The sequence below is a fragment of the Chaetodon trifascialis genome, chromosome 2 (genome assembly GCF_039877785.1).
Source record: "Chaetodon trifascialis isolate fChaTrf1 chromosome 2, fChaTrf1.hap1, whole genome shotgun sequence".
Taxonomy (NCBI): Eukaryota; Metazoa; Chordata; class Actinopteri; order Chaetodontiformes; family Chaetodontidae; genus Chaetodon; species Chaetodon trifascialis.
In genome coordinates this window covers 9447913-9457965 of record NC_092057.1, presented here as the reverse complement: position 1 = coordinate 9457965, position 10053 = coordinate 9447913, and the positions used below count along the sequence as shown (strand labels likewise).

At 45.5% G+C, this 10053-nt stretch overlaps 1 protein-coding gene across 1 annotated transcript in view; it reads left to right on the top strand.

The window, feature by feature from the left end:
* Positions 1-3463: 3463 nt before the first annotated feature.
* Positions 3464-10053, top strand: part of LOC139340536 (protein phosphatase 1 regulatory subunit 29-like) — a 236834-nt gene continuing 230244 nt past the window's right edge. The window contains exon 1 of the mRNA XM_070976414.1: positions 3464-3559. The gene's annotated coding sequence lies outside the window, so the exon portion shown is untranslated. The remainder of the gene's footprint in view (positions 3560-10053) is intronic.

The window sequence follows — 10053 nt, the reverse complement described above, 5'->3', positions numbered from 1 at the left end:
TTAGCATTATCACTACATTCTTGTTACATTGTAATTGTAAGCATCTGTAGTGTTTAATATCTAAAAAAGAACACAGAGACGTGTCTTTAAAATCTGTGCTTTTCGTCACATCAGCCTAAAAGTCTTTTATATTCTTAAATCAGACTGTTGTTACATTTTAACCCTAGCTTTAATTTTCCTACAACGTTGTAAGATAAGCGGGGAGGTAATCTGAACTTCCTCAGCCCTGTCCATTCATGAGCCAGCTCGCAGTCATCGTATGAGCGCGAGCCCGAGCCCTCTCCTCCTCCTCTGTGCCTTCATTTATCAGCAGCAGCCAGGAAGTGCTGGGAAATTGCCCCCATCGCTAGACAAATGTAGAGGCCGTGAAACTCCTCTGCAGCCTTATTGCTCACCTAAAACAAACACATTTAAGGCAGTTACACTACAATTAGTCCATAAACCGTGACAGATGGGTCCAAATAAAAGCCATATTTAAACTGTAACAGGTTTACACGTTGAACGGAGTTCGCCTGAACGCTGCAGGTGCTGCAGCACTCGTATGTGTTAAAATTAAAGTCGTATGTGTGGTTAACTGTGTATTTCATGTCTTTCTCTGGCCTTTTGTGACGTTTAGGTGATGTTTGAAGGCCTTTTGGTTACAACCAGCAGATGAGTTAATGGAAGACATCCGCCTTTCATTAACCTTCTTCTGGTTCCCCATTACTCACTGTCCAGTAAGCCTCCAGATTTTCATGAGATGTTGGTCTTTATAGCTGAAACTTTTACTTTCAGGTGTCTTTATTTAATCTTTTTGTTTACCTTCATGGAAAAAAATGAACGTTTTGCAAGTGAAGAGCATCTTTGTTATGTTGTAATTAAACATAATTGCATTGAGGAGATTCTGTTATCTTTGCTGGCTGTTGTTTGTGTTCAGTACCAGTTACCCCCAAGATAAAACCTTGTTGCATTTCCTGAAGACCAATTCTTGAGTCTGATTGTAACAAAGAAGAGAATCCAAGAGTGTGCAATCATTATTTGATTAATTTATTTAATAAACTCATTTGATGGGCAGAGTTTTGGTAACCTTTTATTATGCAAGGCTGGAGTTATATAACAGAATAAACTGAACAAATGTGCATCTGGACTAATGACTAAACCAGTTCAGAACTCAAGAAGAAATAATTAATATGAACACTAGTGCCCTGCAATCGGCTGGCGACCGGTTCAGGGTGTACCCCGCCTCTCGCCCATTGTAGCTGGGATAGGCTCCAGCCCCCCGCAACCTTGAAAGGGAAAGGCGGTATAGACAATGGATGGAAGGATGGATGAACACTAGTCTTGGGAAACTGCAGCAAAGTGTACAGGGCAGGTCTCCATAACCCCGTAACAGAAGTGAGGAGGAATTGTGTAATTAATGGGCCAGTTCGCCCAAATTACTGTCAGCAGTGCTGTATCAGGAACGGACGGAGGTAGCAAACGGGTAAAACTGAACCTCGTAACATCTGCCGATTATCCTGAAGTGCAACACTGAGTCTGAAAAGAGGCTTTACTGTTGTGTTGCAGTGGCTAGATTTACCCACAGAGGGAGCCTGGACAATAATTAGCTGCTGAGTCCCCACTGACTCTACCTACCTATCCACCCACATACCCTGTTGTTAGCTCCCATTAAGCAATGCGATCAGCAAGGCCATGCCAACATAATACTTAATTGATAGTTTGTGGCACTCATGATTAAACACAATGTAAACTAAAATACTAAAGCTCTTAAAATTAGAGTTTACATTCACAGGGTTCTTACAAAATTAGCTAAAAATGCAGGACTCACAGTTTGTTTTGCACCTCAGTGGTGCAAATGATCGAATAAATTTGCAATTGATTAAATTCCCGAAAACCAACTGAGATGCAGTGAATCAAGAGCTTTAGTGGCCCTTTGGGCTCCGGTAGGATCCGCCGTCTGGTTGGTAATCCAGCCTTGGTTGCAGCAGAAAGCTTCAAGTGGAGATCTCAAATTCAAAGTACCTGCTTGGCGAGAGAGAAGAGAAGAAAATGTCTTTTTTTAGTGTGTAGGATGTAGACGAGCTGATTCCTTAAACTGAGTCTTCTATTAACATGCTGAGTTGAAATTACCTCAGTCCCGCGGTAGTGAAAATTCGCTACCTGTTAATAATGAGCTCCAAGTGATTACATACAGCATGTGATGGTGTTCAGCCAAGCGTTGCTGCTACATGACTGCTTCATGATGAGAACCAAGGAAACTGGGTGTTGCCCGGGTGCAGGTGCTCCATCACAGGGTTAACATACAGTATGAGGGACACTGGGGTGGTCATCTGGGTGGTCGAAATACTGACTTTGCTGTATCTCTCTCTCTCTCTCTCTCTCTCTCTGGCTGTGTGTGTGTGTGTGTGTGTGTGTGTGTGTGTGGACACTGGCACAAAGGGAAACACACACGCGCCCCAAAATACTCAAATCAATACCTCTCAAGCTGACCGGCAATGACGTCAGCTGCGCAGTTGGATCTCCCCCCTTTCTCTCTGTGCCGGTCTTTGCGTGTGTGTGTGTGTGTGTGTGTGTGTGTGTGTGTGTGTGTGTGTGTGTGTGTGTGTGTGTGTGTGTGTGAGAGAGAGAGAGAGAGAGAGAGAGAGAGAGAGAGAGAGGGAGAGAGACCCTGCCTCCCTGCCTCTTCGCACGGGCGCGCACTTCTGAGGCGCGTTGCTACGTGCCCAGATTGGAAAGCAGCTGCGCGCCGCTGCACGGGGAGGCAATAAGTTGCACAAGTGATGGAGGGAGATAGACACCGATGAGTGGCTTCCCAGTTTTCCCCGGAACTCCACACACTGTCTGAGACTAAACATTATGTAATTACCACCTCTGGAGACATGAGTGGGCTGCAGCGCACCCTCCCACAATTCTTGATACCTACAGATTGTGGCCAATAATACACTGCATTTCATGAATAAGAGCCAGTGTGGTTGGTTTGAGCCAGAAACAGAACTATAATATTGCTGCGTACAATTTCGGAAAATTATTTTAACTGTGGAAATAAAAATTAAGCTTGTATATATATGACTATTATCCTGATGTGGACAGAGTTAAAAATAGCACAATAAACACAAGGTTGCCAGAAACTCTCTACTGAAGATCACGGATGCGTGAAGTCCCGTTGGGAATATTACTGTGATATTTAAATCAGGCTTGCTTTGGCATTTCAAAGACCCGACATTTGTAAAATAGTGATCGCTGATGAAAAAAAAAAAAAAAATCTTTTTCGTGCATCCTGCAGGTTTGTTGCACTCATGTGAAATTGGGAGCGGCTGGTGCCCCGATTCACCATCACCCCTCTCTTGGAGCCAGCCTTCCTCTCTCTCTTCCATCAGCATCTGCCTCTCATCCCTCCTCTTGCGCCCCCCCCGTCTCTCTCTCTCTCTCTCTCTCTCTCTCTCTGCTGGAACGCGCGGACCTCCGCCGCTGTCCAGGGATAATACTCTCGCTTTCTCCGTCTGTGCCGCTGCAGAACGGACCGTAAAGCTGCATGCTGCCTCGTCCTCCCTGCCAGACCGAGACCGAGACCCCGATCAAGGTAAGATAAGTCAAACCTCGCTGTGCTGGGTCCAAGCTGAACTCAGCTGTCAGTGTTCGGGGGGGCTTCTGTACTTGTGGGTTCACTGGGACATGTGGTGTGCGCACCGGAGACACACGCATGCTGCCACGTTGAGAGGTTCTGGCCCGTGTATCGCGAGGAGATGTGTTTCAGGCTCAAGTGTGTGTTTTTGTGTGTGTGTGTCCGTGGCCGATATACCAACAAGTCATGTAGCTGCTCTCAGGTCTGTCCCGGATCGTTGATGGGGAAGGTTCATTCTTTAGACACTTGACACATGAGATAGGGAAGCAGATGCTGAGCAGAGGAGCGAAGAAGAAAGAAGAGTAAAAGAAATGAGCGAGATAAGAGAGAAGCGAGGAAGGGTGGAGACATTTGTGCAAATTGTTGCTGGTCCGACTTATTGACTAGTTGTGCCATCCATCTTTAATGGCCAAAGGGCAGTTTTGTCATTATCACGTCACACCTTGTCTGTTTTTTTTCTTTCTATTTTTTGTTATTTATTTATTTATTTTTAGTAAGATGGGCAGGAGAGCTGTTTGGATGGTCAGGCGGACCTCCCGGTCTGTAGCGGCTGCCTGCGGATCAGGAGATCCCGGGCTGATGCGCTCGGAGCGGGAGGTGGTGCTGGAGTTGCTCTGTGCCAAACGCGGAGAAGGCAGCTGCTGCTCGTGCGTGCACACCGGCGGTCTCTGCATGGTTGTGTGTGCGTGCGTGCGTGTGTGCGTAGTGTAGCCGCTGCCATCATCACAGAGTCCGTGTGTGTGCGGGGAGAGAGACGGGCAGAGAAGGAGGAGATAGTGCTCAGCAGTGATCGCTGTAAAAAGATGCGTGCGGATGTTGCGCGCGCACATGAGTGCCTGCGCTTGAGTTTTCTATTTCCATATTAAAGTGGTTGTTTCAATACACTTTGCATTAGTAGGGATGGAGGAAGGGTACTTGGTGCATTTCAACAATGCAATACAAACCTCACTCAGCTACAGCAGCAGCGTGCGCGTTTGGAGACGGCGAGAGAATAGAAAAGAAGGAGAGATGAGACGGTCATGCAGAGGGAGATGGAGGGCAGATGAGAGAGCGAAGGGGGAGAGGGAGGTGAGAGGGGAAGTGAGAGAGATGAGAGAGCGGGAGAGAGATGGCGTCCAACACCAGCGCTTTCTGCCAGTCGTTTGATTTATCGCCTCTCCAATGCGCACTGACGCACAAAGCCGCGGGTACCCCGCTCTGACTCGCTGTCATCTCACCGACTGATCAGAATTATCTCGGAATGACGGTCGTCGCCCCATCTGGCCACCGGGAACACACCCTCACCCAGACAGGAGACCCTGTTACAACCCTCCCACCCCCGCCACACACACACACACACACACACACACACACACACACACACACACACACACACACACACACACACACCTCCCCTGTTATTACCGGGCGGCCCCACAGACCAAACACACGTTTAGACACGACGGATGATTGCCGCCGTGAAAGCAGTCATGACTGATGCAGTGTGACAAGCGAGCCAGCGGACATCCAGCGGCGATATGTTTTGATTCCGGTGAGATTTCCTCTGTACCTCACAGTCGCTCCGCAACTTGGATAAATTCTAGTGCGTCTCGCTGTGATGGGGCGTGCGTGACTCATTTGGCCGTGCAGTGCCGTGCCGGGGTAGTGGAGGCCAGAGCAGCGCTGCAGGCTGTTGGACGGAGTGCCAAGTTTTATTGGGGTTATAGGAAATATTAGGACAGGCCAGAGTGAATAAATATCCTCTTCATCATCATCTTTTTCAGCAGCAGTGACCCCTTCTGTTTTATCATCATTATCCTTATTAGAACTTTTGTTTTGTTCACCCTCCTCATCCTCATTGCTTTATCGTAATTCATCCTTCATGATCACCATCGTCGCCACTATCAAAAATATCAAGTTACATTTATCACCATCACACTTATCTTCATCAGCACCTCTTCCAGCATTACATTTGCTTTCATCATTTGCAATCTCCTTGTCTTCTCCCCCTCCTACTCTTCATCATCATCAATATCATCATCTCCTTCATCAGCATCCCTCTCACTTTCATCCCCATTGCCCTTGACATCATCACTACCATCTTCATCATTTCTGCTGTCAGCATTTTAATTTATCAGCGCCCGTGTCACCACTTTATTTGTGACCATCACATCATAATCCTACCACCCCCACCTTCACCATCATCATCATCATCATCATCATCATCATCATCGTCATCATCATCATCATCATCATCTACATTCATAACATATGATCTTTATAACATCAAAAACAGCTTAAAATGCCCATTAGAGTTTTGTAGGGCCTGGGGTGATTAAGGTGTTCATTAAATATCTATTTAACACCCCAAAATATTCACATTATTATTATTAAGATGGAAAAACTGTGAAGTTTTCACATGTGAAGAGATCAAACAAGACAATGCTTCGATTTCTTATGTTAAAAATGGATAAAACGATGAATAGATCATCAGTCTAGTTGTCAATTAAGGCATCAATAGTTGATCAATCACCATTATTTACTTCGTCATGGCCATCATCATCATCATCTACTCTCACTATCAACATCTGTCCTTTTATTATAGCATATGTCCACACTGTTACCTTAATTGTCATTAGCCAACACGACTGCATGAGTGGAGATGAAAACTGACTTTGTGTTCCTTGTGAACACACTGCCTTCATCATTGTCATATTTTTGGGCCAAACTACATCATAAAAAGATTCTAAATATATTCAAACTTGTGAATATTTCATGTTTTTTCAAAGTGCGCCTGCTCTCCTCTGCTCTCCTCTCGTAGCCGGCTTTGAAATACGACAAACTATCAGCAGGCAGAGGTCTATTAATGCCCACAGGCCAGAGTGCTTATTCATTAATCTTCTGTGGGGGCAACAGGTGAGCAGGCAGTCAGACACATGTGTAGACACTTACAGAAAGAGACACACACACATTACAGGTCATTTTCTTTGTGGAATAGTGACTGAAATAAGCCCCCCAAATGGATATAAATCAATATGAACTCTTTGTATGCACAGTGCAGAAAGTCATCATATGAGTGCGTATGTTGCTCCAGATAATGTGTGTCTTGCTGATGGGAGTATGAGCAGTGGATTGGATTTAGGGTCCTTAAGGGCCGAACCCAATCCGATGAAAAAGTGAGAGGGGCAGAACTGAGAAACAAAAAATAAAAAGAAGAGATAAGAAGGGAGACAGAGAAGAAGAGGGGAGATTGGAAGAGAACGTAAAGGGAGGCAGAGAGAGAGGGGAGGGGACAAAATGGGAGAGAATATTGCAGAACATTGAACGCTCTATCTACAGGTCTCACAAAGCCGAATTCAATGCCAAATTAAAACCTTTTTAATGCTCTAAAACTGAAACAAGGCCGGCAAGAACAGCGCGCTAATAATTATCACTAATGACAGTCGTGAGACTGAAATTCGATGATTAAAGAAAAGGACACAGGGAAATTACATTTTTTGACGGACACAAAGTCCAATTATGTGTAGTTAAAGGAATAAAGAGCAAAGGGATGAAACAAGCACGTTGTTCATGAACAGGTCATGTGGTTCAAGGCATCCAATCAGCCTTAAGACAGAGCAGCTGATGGAATGTCCATGAACAGGTTGAATCAATGTCGTGTTGTAAAGGTCTGCACGATCAGTCAGCATTATTGTATTCAAAGATTCATTCTGATGAGCTACTTCTCGAGGAATGTTGTGTTTATTTTGGACGCTGTTCCCATTGGCTCAGCACAGCACGCTACAGCCACGGCATCACGGTGATCACAGCTGGTACAGCAGGAATAATCATGCCGACCCTTAATACGAAACTGCCATTATTTCTGGCTTTAGCACCAAACTGTTAACTGCACCATTCGAAGAAGCCTGGCTGTGTCCTGTGTTTGTAGCTCTTGCATAAGAGTCACAGTTTACGATTTTGTTCCTTTCCTACATCTCTGTCCTCACAGATAACGGCCCCATTTATTTCTGATCCACTTTTCTTTGTGCCGAAATCAGACGTGTAATGAAATTGGTGGCTGTGTTTAGCTGCTGTACACTGTCTGCTCCTGCTCTGTGTCGGCAAACCGCTGCAAGACTTTTACTGTCAATATGCATCAGAATGTGTTCACTTAGAGGCACGGTGGCACAGCAGGTAGTGCTGGTTCGATCCCCAGGTCGGGCGGGGCCTTTCTGTGTGAAGTTTGCATGTTCTTCCCGTGCATGCATGGGTTCTCTCCGGGCGCTCCGGCTTCCTCCCACAGACCAAAAACATGCTCGTTAGGTTAATTGGTGACTCTAAGATTGTCCTTAGGTGTGAGTGTGAGCGTGAATGTTGTCTGTCTCCATGTACTGCCCTGCAATCAACTGGCGACCGGTTCAGGGTGTACCCCGCCTTTCACCCAATGACAGCTGGGATAGCCTCCAGCCCCCGAAAGGGATAGTCGGGTATAGACGATGAATGGATGGATGTGTTCACTTAGTCATGAGTTACGTGACTGACAGCTTGTGCCTTGATCAATAAAACTGATCCACGTGTCTAGATTTGGGCAGTTTTCTGCTCTGTTGTCCGCAGATCACAGTTGCTCAAACTCAACCACACGTAAATTTGATCAGATCAACTGCTGCATGACCAGTGGCTTGTGAGCTGCGACCATTAAAATCGAGACTACACAAGAGCATTTAACGTCCACACTGCTGACCTGCATCACATCCATAGTCCCGATGGACAGTAAAGTCCTGTGAACACAAGCAACTTGTCTGTAAAGGAGAGAAGAGAAGACTTTCGAGAAAGCGATCTGAGAAATAAATGAAACACAATATACTGTCTGAGAGAGAAGATGAGTGGGTTTGCAAACCACTCGCGTGGTTTGCAAACATTTTGAACAACCTCGGCTCTCACAAGAGCATCTGAGTACAATTTGTAAGCCACCATCTTTGAGAAGCAACAGAAATCTCAATGACTACATAGGCACAAGCTCAGGTGAGTAGCCTTGAGCAGGCTACTATTACTAATCGGGAGAAAAGTCAAAGGATAAATCAATATTGATTCCTCTCAACACCTCCAACAAGCTGCAACCTTGGACCAGGACAAGAATAGAACAGAACTCAGGCAATGAATTTTTTCTCTAAATGCAACAAAAGAGTGCAATTGCAGTGAGAAAGGTGTAATCCTGCAATGTTTGGGATGAAGGCCTTGAGTCCCAGGTGCACATCTGGTTCAATATCCGTTCTGCTCTGCGAGAGCAGAGCTTCTCTTGCATTGGTACAGTGTAAAAATCAGCTGTTTGTGGGCCCTGAAATGAAAGAAATCACATGGGACATGATCATGGGATGAAGGCCTGTGCTTGACCCATCGACTCACCCCCGACCTCCTCCATAGGTGGACCTTCCTCGCTCTTAACACTTCATCAGTTGACGGGCCAGGAGTACGAACAGGCTGCCAATAGAAGCCCATGGGACCACACTGTGTTGAAAAATTACACTAAAGTGGCTAAAAAAGCGACGCTGTGGAGTCCTGACCAAGCGCTCATATGCGACGAGCTGACAGTGGGAATGGGTTAAATATTTTCACCACGTTTAACAGCCGAGAACATTTTTCCTGGTCAGCAGAGGTCAAATCTCCCGCTTCTCTCCGCTTCGGTGGTAAAAGAAAGTCTGGCTCATGCTGACACGTCATAAGATCTGCAATTACAGTGACAAGAGGCACAAGACAGTCACGTTTTGAATCGAGTGTGAAATGAACGCTGAAGACACTGCACAGCTCGACTCCATTATGTTTTCCATGCTTGGCAGTGCCGGCTATGCTGTTGGTATTTATTGATTACTTGGAAGGTGCTAGGATACACCCTCTCTTTCAACAGTCTCGACACTGCAAGTGATTTTCACGACGACAACATGATGTGATTTTTGCACTCTTTGCGTCTCATCAAACAGCGCGAAACCTAGAAAAGTAACCTTTGCAGAGCTTTCATTGGGACTTTTTCCTAATGTCATTTTTCAGTGCCGTAAACATCACAAATTACATTTCATTCAGCTCCATTGTACAGGGATCTTAATCCCTGTGCACATAAAACCGAAACTATCTGAGTGGCTACATATCATTTGGAAATGAAATCAATTGACCCTGAAATGGTTGGTTTAAAAAAATCACCACGTTCAGAAGCTACATCAGTACACGCGCATGATAAATGAGGAAGCCCTCGTAAAGGATGACCAGCCTGTTGAAGCTGTTTATCTGCCTTTCAGCCGGTGCACGCTCCCTGACACCCTGACCTTGGAGAGGAATAGAAAATGGATTCAGGGATGAAAAAGATGTTGACTGAAAATGATAACGACAACAAATAAAGTATTTTCCAAAATTTTAAAGGTATTTTCTTGTCAGTGTGTGTGGCTGTGTGTCTATGAAAGCCAATCTGTGAATCTGCGATGTGATGGATTTGCTCCATGTGTCTT